Raw genomic sequence first — 15,809 nt, forward strand, 5'->3', positions numbered from 1 at the left:
GGCATGTGGTGGAATTTGGGGGGTCTGACACCTCAATCTTCCCTTGGGGGGTTTTTGGTTCTAGGGACAATCTTCACTCTGTTAGAGCGATTTCATTGATGAGGGCTGACTCAGCGCGTAGCAAAAAGGCATCCAATGTCCCCACCACTCCCTGTCCTGTCAAAGATTTTCTTTTGTTCATTTTATCTATGGAGTTAGAGACAACAATCTATAACAATGATCACCAATGATAGTCAACTAAGATCCACAGTGTCCCTTAAGCCCTCATACAGTAACTCCACTATCTGAGTCAATAGTCAGTAATTGTAAGGCACAAAATATTAGTAGAGTGGCCCTGCCCGGCCTCTTATGGTCTCTGGTGGGCACAGATGGTACTGCCCATGGCCCGGGCTTTGCCCGGGCATGCCCGCATGCATCCCGCACTGCAGGAGCACTGGCGTGAGTTTGTGCCTCCTGGCGCGGCCAACAGCTGTGTCCGGTGTGCATACCCCAAAGGATGCCGGGTTGTGTAGTCCGCGCTACACGCAACCCCCTTCCTGAATGGGAGCCGGATCCTCCCGGCAATGGCGGCAGTGGCAGTGAAGGCAGCCCAGCACCGGTGAGCGTGGAGCAAACTAGAAGAGACTCCCGCGCTGCGGGAGCACTGGCTTGAGTTTATGCACCTCCTGGCACGTCCAGCAGCTGTGTCCGGTGCACGTACCCCAAAGAATGGCGGGTAGTGTAGTCCACGATACACGCGACCCCCTTCCTGAATGGCAGCCGGATCCTCCCGGCAATGGCGGCAGTGGTGGTGAAGGCAGCCCAGCTCCGGTGAGTGTGACCCAAACTAGAAGCGACTCCCCTAAACAGTGTTTCAATCAGAGTGCTTTTCATTTGATATTCCCTCTCTTGAATGTTTGGAGTGGGGTAAAAAAAAGATTCTTGAATGCCAAAAATATTAACAAGGTGAAAATATCTTTGTGTTTTTCTCCTCACGCCAGAACAGAGGTTTCTGATGTGAACCAAAGGAGGCAGGATTCGTGCCGATGTTCACGTATAATATGGGTAGAAACATAGCCTATGAAACTAAGAATTGTAATTGGATTTATATAGCACTTACTACCCTTGACGAGGTGCTGAAGCATTTTACAGTGAGTAGCCTGCTGCTCCGGAACCCAAGGTTAGTGGTTAATCTAATGGTTATTGTTGATTAATACAATCAGTTCTGTGCCCTCAAAACGAAATAACATGCATTTACTCCAGATACTTTGTGGTAAATTAATATCAGGTAGGTGTGATCATGTGGTCTCAGGTGAATGATTGGTGAGATAGGATGGTGGCGATTAAGTAATGTTAGATTACAGGGATGGGATTTAAAGAGGAAATCAATCAATCAGGATTTGTAGAGCTGTCCGTAGGTGGAGGGGAAAGGCGTTCCAGGATTTGGTGGTGAGGCAGGAGAAGGAGGATTTCCCCGTACTGGCTTTAACGGATGTGGGGAGTGTGAATGAGGGAGAGGGAGGCAGCATGCAGGCATCTGGAGGATTGGTGGTAGTTCAGGCCGTGGTTGATGCATGCTGGTCCTAGGTCATGGAGGTCCTTGTAGGCATGTACAAGTATCTTGCATTGGCATATTTTCTGGATGGGTAGCTAGTGAAGGTTCCTGAGGTGGAGATTGATGTGGGTCCATTTGGGGAGGTTGAGGATGAGTCTGCAGCTGAGTTCTGTATCATCTGGAGTCTTTTCAGGAGTTGGGTGGAGAATCCTGCATAGAGCATGTTGCCATAGTCGAGTCAACTGGTGACTAGGTGACGATTTTCCTGGTGTTGTTGGGGAACCATCTGAAGATCTTTTGCTGCATGTGAATAATGTGGAAGCAAGCAGAAGCCACTGCGTTGAGCATCATGGGGAAAGGTTATCATCTATGAAATAAGATGTAAGACAATTGAAGAGTTACAATAAGAAGGATTGAGGCAGGCAGGTATGAGACTGGGAGGAGACTAGACTCTGATATAGAAGGTATGCAGAGCATGGAAGAAAATAATCGGGTCACTCTGAAGAAAGTACTTCAAGGTCAATTTTTCATACAGGCTGTTAGGAGCATAGTGTGAGAAGGCTTTAAGAGACAGCAAACAGTCTGAGACTGTAAGCTGGAAAACAAAACAACATTATACCTAGTGTCCATATTTATTACTGTACACATCATTTAAATATTATTCACCCTAGCCTGTTGTGTGCGATGCCTGGGACAGCTCTTTCAAACACAGCCTGGAGTATCCCAACCATACTACAGGGTCTGTATGCTGCAAAAGGGGAGTTGGAACAGAAAAAAAATAAAAAGTCCCATTTAAAGATCTTCTCTCTCCATTCTGTAAATTAATTTTTTTTTTACATTTTACTCACTCACTGAAAATGAGGTATTTGGCTCTGTCTGAGATTGTCTTGTCCATGCGCAGTCAGATCTATACCATGTTTTGTCCCCTAATTCCATCCAAGAGTATGTTGTGTATGTGGCTTTTGTAGTATATAGTATATACATTGTATGTATAAGTGAAGCAGTGTTATGAAGACCTGTGGGTTCCATTTTGGGGGTGGTGCTGTTTCCCTAGACAGGGGAAGTGTATCAGGATGCAAGAGGGAGGAGACCTAAACAGTGAAGAAAGGATGATGGAGGGAAGGCTCCTATAGTAATTTGATTAGGTCCTTCCTGTGACACTGCCAATTGGTAGATGGTGAGGGCTGCAGTCAGTTGCTCAGAGTTTGAAGGGTCTTTTAGTTAAAATTGTGGTTTTATCTCTTTCCTTATGACTGTCTTTGTGGCTGTTCATAGCCAAGTGGAGACAGTTTATACCTCTTTGTGCCTCTGTAGTGGGTGATTCAGGCTGGAGACTACCCTGCTGTGAGAAGCATCACACTTCACAAAGTGTGTGTCTGCAGAACTGCATAGAGAGGTACTTAAAAAGGAAGCCACAACAACGCAGTTCTCCTGCCTGCAGTTCTTCCCTGTGTGGGAAAAACAGATTTCCTTTCATTGCACTTGAATCAAAAACAGAAAAAAAATCCCCACTAAATCAACATATTAATCAATCTACAATCGGGATATTGCCAAAAAAGAGGCTCAAGTGGAAACATAGTCTATGAAACTAAGAATCCAGTTTGAAGCTACATGAATTTTGCATTGCTCTTCTTTCAACAGAAGACTGTTCCAAATCCTTGCACCACCCAGCCAAATAGCCTTTCCTTCAGTCTAAGCTCTATGGATCTTGTGGTACTCTGGTAAATAGAGCGGTACTGGATTGCAATGACATTTTTTGCTGGTACATATGAAGCAATAATCTCTGAGATTTCCAGGTGGGAAGTGTGAAACAATCAGTTCTGGAAATAAAGTAGGCCTAGTGTTATAGAAAACCCTATGCACAAGGCAGGTCATTTTGAATTTAATCCTTTTCTCAAACAACATTCAGTCAGTTTTGCTTTCATACCTGAGATGTTTGAATTTCTTTATGCCTCAGATTGTTCTTACAGTTATGTTTTGGAGGTTCTGCACTTTTCCTAAGGTATAATGAGGCAGGTCTATGTAGATAGAGTTGCAGTAGTCTATGTGGGAGTACACAAGTACCAACTACTTGGGCAAACATATGTTTGGGAAGAAAATACCTTGCTGTCCTGATGAATCTTAATGTACCAAACCCTTTAGTCCAGACCTTATGGATTTCCCCACTATACCAGGTATAGTTTTTCTTCCAGGTTTCTGGGGCCCGAGATCAGAAGACCAGCTTTCCGATGCTCCTTCAATGACAAGCACCTCAATGTTAGCTCTATGGAGCTTCAAATGATTATGAGTCATCCAATTCTGGATGTCCATAAGGCAATGTTGTGGCGTTCCTAAGGAGTTTTGGGAATTTTGATCGAACTTGCGAAGCAGCGGAGTGTCAACAGCATAAGAAAATAGATTGAAACTATGTTTCCTGATCATGACACTCAGTGGTTGCAATATAAGTGATGAAGAACAGATGAAAAGGTTGCCTCCTGTGGCACTCTGCATGTCACTAAGCATTCTGGCAAATGGAAGGTCGCCATAGTCACTGATTGAGACCTGTCTTTAAGAAAAGAGGCAAACCAGGCTAACGCTAGTCTCTAAATCCAGCTGATTTAAGTCAGTATAACAGTAGTACGTGGTTAACTGTATGAAGCACACGATCCATCCACATAGACCTCACAAAGGTAAATGGTCATTAAAAAGACTTCTAAAATCATCTTTTCCTCAAGGATGTTTGTCAACCAGTTCTCAAGATGCGTTTCTGCCACCTTGGATACCAGAGGTAAAAGACTGAGGGCCTGAAATGTCTTGCTCTTCATTATCCTGCCCTTGTTATTTCAGCAGGGGTTTTACCACTCCTTTTTTTAATTGATCTGGAACTGATCCATGTCTTAAGGAGGTATTGTTGGCAGTCAACATATGATCCTCAGTGGCCAGAAATAGAGCCTGAAAAGCCATGACTAGACATGGATCATCTGGAAGGCAAGATCTTACACAGAATTAGATGCTTTTCAGCATCTCACTGTTCAGTAGAGGTCTCAGAAATGTCAGAGTCTCCTGAATATGCTGCAACTAGGAGACTGCTCTATTTTCCAATAAGATATTACCTACAGTATTAGCCCTTATTGAATCATCAGAGGTAGCCAAGATGGCTAACCCTTGTGACTTAAGCTCATTATAGTTCTTACTAATTTGTAACAAGAATAATTCTGCCAATATTTCACATATAGCTTTATAAGAGGTTAATTCAGTTGCCCCTCTATTTTAACAATGCCCTTGATAGATCAATAACACTCTACTTCTCACTCGTAGGGCATCCCTAATCACAGTGGAGTTCTGTTAAGGGAGGGTCCTTTCCCAGTCCCTATCTGGAGACAACCCCTATGCCTATGTGGGATGCTTTGGCCAGCTGGCGACTAGGAAAATTCACATCAATCCTGTTTCTAGCCAGATTGTGTGAGAAATGTAGTTTATATATATAGAAAGTGCCTCATGTAAGCGACAACCATGAACTAATTGTTTGTTACTCGCCAATTTGCTCGCTTTCTCATCATTGGCAGCTTTGCTATAAACCGAAGGAACCTACACCTAGACTAATTCACAAGATGTTACATGTGTGTATCCCTATCAAATGTGTCACACATATCTTAGCCTCTCAAGGTCTTCATAAAGGAAAGATATTTATCTTTCTTACAAAAAATCAGACCATTTTAATGTGAATGGCCCACATGTTTCATTGCCACCCCATAATTTACTGACATTTTCATGAGGGCATAAGGACCAGTGATCACCCACTTATGCACCAGACTCTGTTCCCCGGGTGAGCGCCTACCAGGAGGCCATAGGAAAGGAGTATCAGGAAAACAGAGTGGTTGCCGCCGTTGTTGGCACCCAGGCTTTTGTCTCATTATTCAGTTGGGCAGCCTAGCCAGGTGGCAGAAGTTAATCACAATTTAAAGAGCTCAAAGGGTTGATTGTTGGAATTTTGCATATGTTTGCATCTGTTATAATTTATATGCATCACTGGCTGATTTTACTTGAACCTTATGATCCTTTAGACGCATCCTGAAAAGGTCTTGGAGCACTGGATCTTAACCACTCCTACACTTACATTCCTGTTGTCTGAAATTATGGGCCAAATGTACAAAAATCTAGAAACCCAATCTAGAATCCCAATTTCCTAATTGTGATTCTTACCAATTCGCAATTAGGAAATTGAAATTCTTGGTGTAACCAAATGTACATCCTTTAAATAGCAATTCCTAGTGGATCACAATTCGACCTACCTCATGAATATTAATGAGGTAAGTCGCAATTTGCGACCCATTAGGAATCACAGTCATCATAGGGCTGGTGGTTTGCTGACGTCAAAGGACCACTACCATATCTGTGATTGCTTTTTAATAAAGCAAACTCTTTTTTAAAGTGCAGGTAGCCCCTTTCCTTAAAGAAAAACAAGATGCATTTAAAAGTAGAAAAAATGAAACTTTGAAGTTTCATTTTTTAAGAGTAGGCAGGGGTGCGTGGGACAACTGCCTGCTCTTAAAATGTGTCTCTTTTTACAATCTTAATGAGGAAGGGGTTCCTCATGGACCCCTTCCCATTTTCCGATGTGTTACCACCTCTTTTGAGATGTTGGTAAAAAATTAATGTTTTGTGACCGTAATTTGGTCGAGCAACATTCACACATACTGCTGCGATTCGGTATTTGGAAGCAACACCCTAAACATATCCCTTCCTAATATTGAATCACTAAAAGAAATTGTGATTCAGATGCAAGTTACCGAATTGCAGTTTAAGATTTGTGCATTAAGCCCATTTGCGATTGCAAAAAAGTGTTATACATCTGGCCATATGTAGCGTATCTCTAATTTCTGAGGTGAACAATCTGTTAAGATGCTTACTTGGTTTATATTTCCTGTTTGTCACAGGTGCCAAAATATCTCCTACCTGAGAAATAGTTTCATAGTTTGCCTCTAATAGCAAAGTAGATGACTGAAGGTCATATGGAACTGCATATAATGCACCATAAAGTGAGAAGACATGTTCCTAATTAGCCTTCTCCATTTCCTTGTCACACTTTCTGCCTTTAGTTGGGGAATAACAACTGAAAAATCAGGTGAGGGTTAGACCTAAAATGAGGACTTTGAGTATAGAACAGGGTACGTGACCAAGCGGTCAGGTGGGAAGGTTTAAAAAAAAGTCTTAATTAATTCTAGATCACTTACGAAGCATAAATGTGAAATCTTTACCCTGATTGACCAAACACAACTAGACATTTTATTTTTATGTGAGACCTGATTATAGAAACTCTCTAATACCAGCTTATACTTAGCCATCCCAACAGGATTAAAACATTTCCCAATGTAATTGGATAGGGAAAAGGTGAGGTGACATGATTCTGTACTTATAGATTCTTCATGCATCCACTGTGAACTTAAATCTCTGGGGTTTGACCGTATAATATTCATAATATGTTTCTAATAACACTTTTCAATTCAATGACTTGTGGGTCTACAACATCTTATCATACACTATCTTCAACATACCCAGTAACAATCCATAGTGTCACAATGTTACCTCTCCCTAGCCCCTGTGCACTTCAATCCAAATCTGCATGATCACCTTCCCACTCTTATCTAGCATTAAGATACCAAATAAAAATCTCTATGAACACATTTTTTCTCCTTCCTTTTTTTAACGTCTTAAAAACAATCACCATGATCCCAATCCTATGCTGTTGTAAACCCAACACACCCTTGCCATAATCACTATTCTACCCATTCCATACATTTAACACATCCAAAACAGTTTCTAAAATTTCTATTTTTAACATTTTCCCAATCCCAAACAGCCTATGTAAGTCTTTTAAGTCCTCTGTAACACAGGGATTGTGTCATGGGAGCTGTTAAACCACCATAAAGCACTAAAAACTCTCCTCTTCTTGGAGTAAGACTACCATCCTCTTTCTGTCTTTGCTCTAAACTAGCCCTATACTTACTATTACTTTAAGTGCTTTTGCTAATATTCTTATATGTAAAATACCAATATTTCTCATTGTACGAGGCAAGATGGCGACTGAGTGAGGTTCTTCGCAGGCTCAACCCCGTAGCTCTCTACCAGTGACCCCCCCGGAGCGCGAATAAGTTTCCCGTACCTGGGATGCGAGGAGGAGGTTCCGACTGGCCCACTCTGGGCGGATGGTGCAGAGGCTGCCTTCATTCATCCCGACGATCGCTGACGGGGAGAGCGCAGGGCGCGGAGCGGTGGAAGCGCTGGGAGTCTCTCGCACGGCTTCTCCTCACGGCGGCGGCTGGTTGTGGGATCTCGGACGTGGGAGCGGCGCTGCTAGGCAACACGGACGTCAGGACGCCGGGTGCTCTGGGAGAGCAGGTAGTTGGTGTTGGTGTAATGGCTACCCGCGGAGCAAGGAGTAAGACCCGCTCGACGGTACCTGTAAACCCCAATGTGGCACAGCCTGAGCCAAAAAAGAAAACTGAAAGTAACAAGCCTAAACAAGATTGCTCAACTGCGAAAGCCGGTAAGCAAGAAAGTAATAAGAATTCCGGGCCTAAATCCTGCTGCCCTGGGGATCAGAACAAAAAACAATTGGCCATAACGAGTTTGTTCCCTGCTAAAAATATATTAGACCCTACAAAAGGACAAGTCTATTCAAAAGATTTTGATGGGCTTTCTGATAAGCTAATAGCTAATCCTACCCCCTCTAATCCTGTGATAATTGATACGGATGCTTATGGCTCTAATAGTTCTGTAGCTAAACTTCCAGAGATTAACAATGTGCGGACGTCATGGGGGTCCACCAGGGAAACAACTGTCCTAGACATGCCAGGGCTGGACGAGCAATTAAAGGACATTGTTGACATGGTCACTATGGAGAAGAACACAGGTATGGATTTAGAGGCACCCCTCTCTGCTCCCTCCCCTCTTTCCGCTAAAGAAGCAAATAAGATACTAGGGGAAATTAACCAGGAAGCCGGCTACTTATCCCCTGATCCTCAGGAAAATTTCTATTCTGTTAACGAGGAGTCTGGAGAGTCAGAAAGTATGTCATTAAGCTCTAACAGTGATGGGGAGCGAGACGAGGATACTTCTACAAGCAATTGCAGCCAACATGAGTCAGAGAAGAAAATACCCAGGAAAAGCAAGAGGCCCTCAGACGGGAGAAAAGGCCCCCAGAGACGCAAGGTTACAGATGAAGAAGAGGAGAGATCAGAAGAGCTGAGATGGGACTACTCTGATACACAGGTATTGCCTGATGGGAGCGGGAAAACTCCCGGAAAGCAATCAGTGAGATTGACTGCACAGAAGGATTCTGATCTCCCACTGGAACCATCCCTATCCACAATCCTGCAGTCCCTCAAATCGTTTCAAGACGAATCTAAGCAGGAGAGCCGACAAGCTCGCGTAGCTTCAAAAAAAATTCAAGCTTCAATCCGGAAAGTGGGGAAGACCTGCACGGAGATTGTGGACAGGCTAAGTCTTCTGGAGAATCGCACCGAGCTGTTGGAGACCACGGTGGATACCCTAAAAAAGAACACCACTCTTCAGGAAAGTACTTTGAACAACGTCATGTGGAAGATAGAGGAGGCTGAAAATCGGCAGCGTCGCAATAACCTGCGACTTCTCGGGGTTCCGGAGAATAGCGAAGGAGAGGACATCAGAGGGTTCACTATCAATTTGTTAAAGAACTCTTTACCTGAACTAAATCATTGGGAGTGGGATAGGGAAATCCAGCGAGTGCATAGATTTCCCCTCAATATCTCAAGACGACGCCCAAATGATCAACAATACCCAAGAGCAATATTGATTTTCTTTGGAAATTTTCTTTTGCGCCAATCCGTCTTTGAACTCGCAAGACCTGACAAGAAAAGGAATTGGGAGAGCTTTTCATATTTTGTTCGCCCAGATTTTGCACACGCTACAGTTGAGAGAAGATGGCGACTTAGACAGTTGATTGCACCTTTTCAGAAAGCTGGGGCTACCGTTTTCCTACAAAACCCTGCTAAACTAAAAGTTAATGTCCAAGGACAGTATCGCTACTTTACCTCAGAAATTCAAGCGCAGAAATTACTAGAGGAGATTACAAAAGGAGATAGAAAAGGGTGCGATGAGAAGTAGATGTAGTAATTAATGGGTTACATTTATTCCTAGTGAATCACCCTATAGTTAGGCTTGTGGGTAATTTCTTTTTTGATTTCTTTCTTCTTTCTTCTTGGCTGTGGAAGGAGAAAGCTGTAGTGTGAGGAGGGGGGGCGAAAGGGAAAGGGGGAAAAAAAAAAAAAGTAAAATACCAATATTTCTATATTAGCCAGACATGTTTTATGTTAAGTGATGTGCTGTCACGTGGCTATGCCCATGCTATATAAATAGTATAAATAAATATAATAAATGGGTTAAGTGATAAAAGGGCATCTTGGAAATATAGTGTAATGGTGTTCTGTATCACATCAGCATTCACTAAGAATGTAAACTAATCAATAAAATAATGTAATCTTTACAATCAACACTGAAGATACTGGGTCCCATTCACATAGGTACATTTTCACATGAGTAAATCTACACATTTAAATGTATTCTTACACTTTGTAATAACGTTACTACTTTTAGGTATTCGCCTTTTTCAAGTGTCAATTTAGAACAAAGTGTAAACTTACATCTCTCCAACCCTCAGTGTAGGGTGTGGAATCTACATAAATGCAATGTGCGACTGTGAAGCTTCTATGAATGTATTTTATGTTCTGCACACTTGTGGGGAGACTGCTGCACCTGGGTCACAGACCTCTGCATGGAAGGGAATAGGAGTATTATATAAACCTGAACCAACTCATAACCACCTGACAACTATTCCCTTTCAACAACATATAAACTGACCCCACCTTAGGATATGCTTTTTTCCTTTTCATCTTTCAGCTCCCCAGACACCACATTTTGCCTGAAGGATGCAGACCTCACTTCTCTAGGGGAAACCATTTCACTGAGGAGGAGACAGCTGTAAAGTTACATTTGTGGTAAAACACTAACAAGCATTGGCAAAGCCAGTAGGTCTGGAGTTAGCTGCCAGCCTTTTGGCAATTCCTATTTTGTTTTTTCATGTTTTTTGCAAAACCTTAATGTTCAGGAAGCTATCTGGCCATCATCAATCTAAATATAAACATTGGCTAAAGCAAAAAATGTTGTTTTGGTCTGAAAAAACACACATTGCCATGGTACTCATTTAACCCCTTCGGTGCTCATGACGGAATGGTTCCGTCATGACCCACGGTTGAGCTGTGCTCATGACGGAACCATTCCGTCATGACCACACCCGCGCAAGATTCCGTCAGCACAGCGGCGGAATCTGCGCAGCATCGAAGGGGTTAACTAAAGGGAACTACTTTGTGTATTGATGTGCTCCTTGTGAAAGGGCAGCAAGTCTTAACTCATAGTGACGTCAGCCAATGGCTGAAGCAGGCTGACACATTGCCTCTTGATGCATGATGGAGTGGGTGGGAAAAAAGGTGAATAACAGAACCACAGACCAATAGACAAAGTCTTGCCAACAGCCACTATTGATAAATATGCTAGACACAGGATTAAAAATAACAATCTGTCTGGCATTGTCTGCCAGCTTCTTGCCTTGAAGGAAGAAAGGAAAGAAAGAAAGAAAGAAAGAAAGAAAGAAAGAAAGAAAGAAAGAAAGAAAGAAAGAAAGAAAGAAATGAAGAAGGAAGGACAGATGGAAAGAAAGATGAAAAGAGGAAGGAGAGAAAGAAGGAATGACAGACGGACAGAGTTGCAAAGATAGTGCACCCTCCTGAGCTGCTGGTATGATGTGAAAAAGCAGCATTCAGATGACCAAAGGGCACGTCAAAAGAAATTTACAGCTTTGGAAGAAGGCAGGAACTGATAAAGCTGGAATATGCCCTTTGCTCTCACCTTGCAGAAAGTGTCCTGCTCTCACAACAAGTAATAACTAAGTAATAGCAGAAAACAGTGGCACTGAAGAGAACTACTGTTCCCATTCTCAAAATGCATGTGCTCTTAAGATAACATACACATATGTACACTTACCGCCTATATGTAGCAAAAACTTCCATCTGAACATGAAGGGTCAGCTGTTCTTAGGACCCTCTTGTAAAGTTGTGTCATGGCGGGGGTGGTGTGTATGTGACTGGAAGAACAAACACAGAATGTCTTGGGCCTTAATCTGAGCCCAGCATTGAAGATAATCCTAGAGCATGCAGTACAGATTCTCTGGCTGGGTGTGGACCCATACTGTACTGCAGCATGTGACGGTGTCTCTCCAAGTCATAGGATTCCATAAAATTAAGGGTACCTGTGGAGGATCCAGTCACAAATAATCTACAATTTTTCATTGGTGAATGGCAAGAGGCCTTTTATATTGTCCCTTTGCCATGGTGACAGTTTTAAATAACAAAAGGCCAGCCAGACGGAGGAGGATGGTGTTGCGGTGTAGAGATGATAGCTCAGAATGACCATAAAATGCATGAGTTTACCTTCCTGAATGTAGGTTCCTGTTTGCTGCGGTAGGTGGAGATTGCCACCCTAAGTACAGTGATCTCTTCCCTGCATGTGGGAGGAAGCCTTCTGCATGCAGGAGGGAGAAACCTGCATGTAGGGAAAACACAAAACAATATATTGGATACCAAAAATTATTAACTGGGGTGCTTGTGTGTATGTAATTTATGTGTTCATAGTAAAGTCTATGCTATGTTAGTTCTAAAACATGAGAATGCTATCTGAGAATTTGTACTTTAAGTGTTGTTAACGGAAAGTGTTTGAATGTTATAGTAAAAGCAGATGCAAATTATTTTAACTAGAGCACAGCATATTCATTGATTACATTATGTAAGTTTAACAGAGTTGAGTAGTCCCAGGATGACATATATGGACAGTGTAGTAGTCCACCATTCATCATTGACAAGAGACTGTCTAGCCACATACATGCATCAGCCAAACTAGCATCTCAAGAAAAAAATAGTTAACTAGCCAGGTACAGCACCTAAATACCCTGACTTGAATTCTGTTCCCCACCCAGGGTACATGGATGTGGAAGTAGATAAGGGCCAGATGTATCAAACAATGTTACCCATTCTGTGTTTATGGTAAAAGTGTCCATACATCTGGCACAAGATCAATATTAAGCCCTGTCTCATGGCGATATTGTGAAACATGCAACAGGCTGTAAAAATCTTGCGCACCCTACCTTGTTCTGTCAAGACATAAGAATCAGTAATTAAGGACCCCAAATGTGCATTCAATAATGGCTTGTGTACGTATATGTGCCCTATTGTACCGCTGTGGGGTAGTGTTTTTGGATGTCTGAGAGGTAACGAGGAGAAAGAGCATACGAGGTGACTACCGATATCTGGCAATGTCTGCTTCCCTGGACATCCCAAGAAGTAATCCTTTACTTGTTAAAATGCTTTCTCTTCCTCAATTATTCCTCAAAATGAGGGGTAAAATAGCAGACATGTTCCACGATATGGGCCCTGATTATGAACTAATGTGTTATTTATCACCTCTGATATATGATGATACCATAGGGTACGTTATTTGGAAAGTGAGATAAATAACACCTATTACTAGTCCATGAAAAACAACATGCAGAGTTTGGTATTTAATGCACCAAAATCCCAACAAAACAGTAAATACGTTATGTTTTCCCCTGTTCAATTTCAACAGAGCTGACCTGCCGAAATCTAACGAAGCTTGAATTATTTAACACATCCAATATATTTATAGGTTGCATTAAATATCTTAAAACTCGTAATTTCGACCCATGTGTAAACCGGTGTTTACGAATGGGTCAGAATATTATGAGCAACTTTTAATCAGGTCCATAGTGTAGGCAGAAAAAGTTGTTTGGTGTGTGAGTTCCTTTATTATGTGCTCAGCCTGGATGTGAATGGTTGGTGTTGAAATGTGTTTTAGCACAAGATGAGTTGTGGTGTTCAGAACAATCACTCCTTGCTTTGTCATGTGTGTTCCAAGTGTTGTAAGCCTTGTTAGAAAAGTCAAAAGAATTAGCTATAAAAAATAACAAAGGTAAAAAATAAGTTCTAATAACATTACACAGGATTTACTTAAAATTTCAAAAAATTATTGGATCTTAAGAAAAGGTTCCATTATTGTCCAACATAGTTCTTCGGTGATTTATTGGTTCCATTATTTTCTATTGGAGAGTGTAAAATATGAATTGTTTGTATTGCCTTGTGGGCATGATATCAGACTATTAAATAAATACGAAATACAGAAAAAACTAAATATTGGAGTGTGTTGCAGTACAAGTGATTGCCCATATGTATTCTTGACTTACTCTAAGCCTAAGCTGTAGTACATGTACTATTGTTTTGGGTCTTTTTCGGCTGTATTAATTTTAGGAGTTCAGTTTGTGCATAGTATCTGCCTCCCAAGCCCTTTCGGTAACCCCTTCATGCCCCCCTCTTAATCCCTCCCATTTTGAGTTAAGTATTTTCTATTTTCAAGATACCACCTCTCACACTTTTAATACAAAAGTCTATGCACACGTAGGCAGAGATTTCTGCAAAGAAAAGATAGGAGTATCTCAGGCTGAGACCTCCACATGTAGGTTTCTGAATAATATTTTGTAGTCATTATTAGTACTATTGTTATGCTACTAAATGTACTACAAAGTGCAGTTTAGGAATAGCCAACATTATTTCAAAGCAATAAATGATTTATAAAAACTAAAACAACAAGAAAAAGCTGCAACTATTTAAGTATAAAGGTATTTCTAATAAAAAAGAAATGATCCTGGGGTTCTCTGGAACAAAACGTATGTAAAAAATCAAGTCAAGATGGATCGTTCACTAACATATGTGAGATACAATCTGATTTAATGCCTGCTTGAGCCTTTTAATTCAAGCGTTATCCAGTGGTGGCTGGCGACCTTTGAAAGTGGTGGGCGAGCAAAGTGGCACAACACTTCCCAAAAAGCAAAAAGACTCACACCCTCCATCCATAATCCATAATTAAACACCCACTCCCAAAAGCCAAAAATAATGCATTCCCTTCCTCCAAAAGTCTATATAAAGCAACCCCTCCCTTCACCCAAAATAACACTAACATTTTATATAAATAAAAGTTGAATTAACGGTACCTACTGACTGCCACACATCGTCCGGTCCTCCTCATTGAAACTGCAGTCTGCTTTGGAGCTCCCCTAACCAATCCTGGCACTGCTCTCATGCTGCATGAGAGAAGTAGGAGGACTGGATGGAGTGGGTTGGTCAAATGCTCCTTCAGGCCCTCATGGCCTCTGCTTACTCTCTACCCAGCTGTCTAAATCAGCTGAGCGGACAGCTGCAAAGTGAGCGTGTCAGGCTAGCCCCTTTCTTGGTTCTGGTCACTGCATGTGGCGCGTACATTGGAAAAATAAAATGGCAATGAAATTATGTATTTCATTGGCAGTTTATTTTTTCATGGGTGGCTCTCAGCGGGCTGCGGGTGGGCGATGCTTCTCCACCCTCTTGGAGAAACCACCACTGGCGTTGTCCTGGTATTAGGTCCCTGCTCGAGCAAAAGCGGTTTGGGAAAAGCAAGACAATGTCAGCTCAGCAGTCACCATGAATGGAACACAGCAACGACAATGACCTAAACCTATAGGAGTAAATGTCACAGGAGCTGCTTCAGAGTAGACGAGTAGCACAACTACAATTAAACAAAAAGATTCAAACTATTTTAAACATGTTTTCCAGTAATAATTTATCTTATTTTTGCCAGCAACTTTATGTGAATATTCAAAGCTTAATTACCTACATAAGTAAAGGCCAAGGGGTTAGCTCTTCAAAATGGACTAACCGTCAACTTGCATATTTTGGATATTCACATTCATTTTGCATGATGTTATATACAATAATGCACACTTACACCCATGACAATCAAGAGCTGGAGTGAGTGAGTTTCTAGGTGGGGATGTGAAGGAATACCCCATTCTGAATGAGGGCGGAAGAATGGAATGGGCTTTTTTCTGAGTAAGATGCTTTACCATGTAAACACAAAAGGTAGGTTATTTGCCAAATGCACATTTCCATTGCATCTGCTCATGCCAATTAGTACACCTTCTACTATTCTCCATGCAGAACGTGTGCATATCTGTGTACTCAAGGAAATCTATGATTGCCATAGATGTCATTGTCTCCTAAAAGCATTATTTGTGAAACCCACACAAGTTACACATTTGCTCAAAATATGAGGTTCATCCTATCAGAGAAAACCTATGTCTTTTCCCCTGAGCCTGTATGAA

The 15,809-nt window shown here is 41.8% G+C and overlaps 1 pseudogene across 1 annotated transcript in view; it reads right to left on the minus strand.

The window, feature by feature from the left end:
• The window catches only part of LOC146805717 (suppressor of tumorigenicity 14 protein homolog), a 402,115-nt pseudogene that overhangs the window by 203,199 nt on the left and 183,107 nt on the right, over nucleotides 1-15,809 (minus strand). The window lies entirely within an intron of this gene.

Source organism: Triturus cristatus, chromosome 8, assembly GCF_964204655.1.
Source record: "Triturus cristatus chromosome 8, aTriCri1.1, whole genome shotgun sequence".
NCBI lineage: Eukaryota > Metazoa > Chordata > Amphibia > Caudata > Salamandridae > Triturus > Triturus cristatus.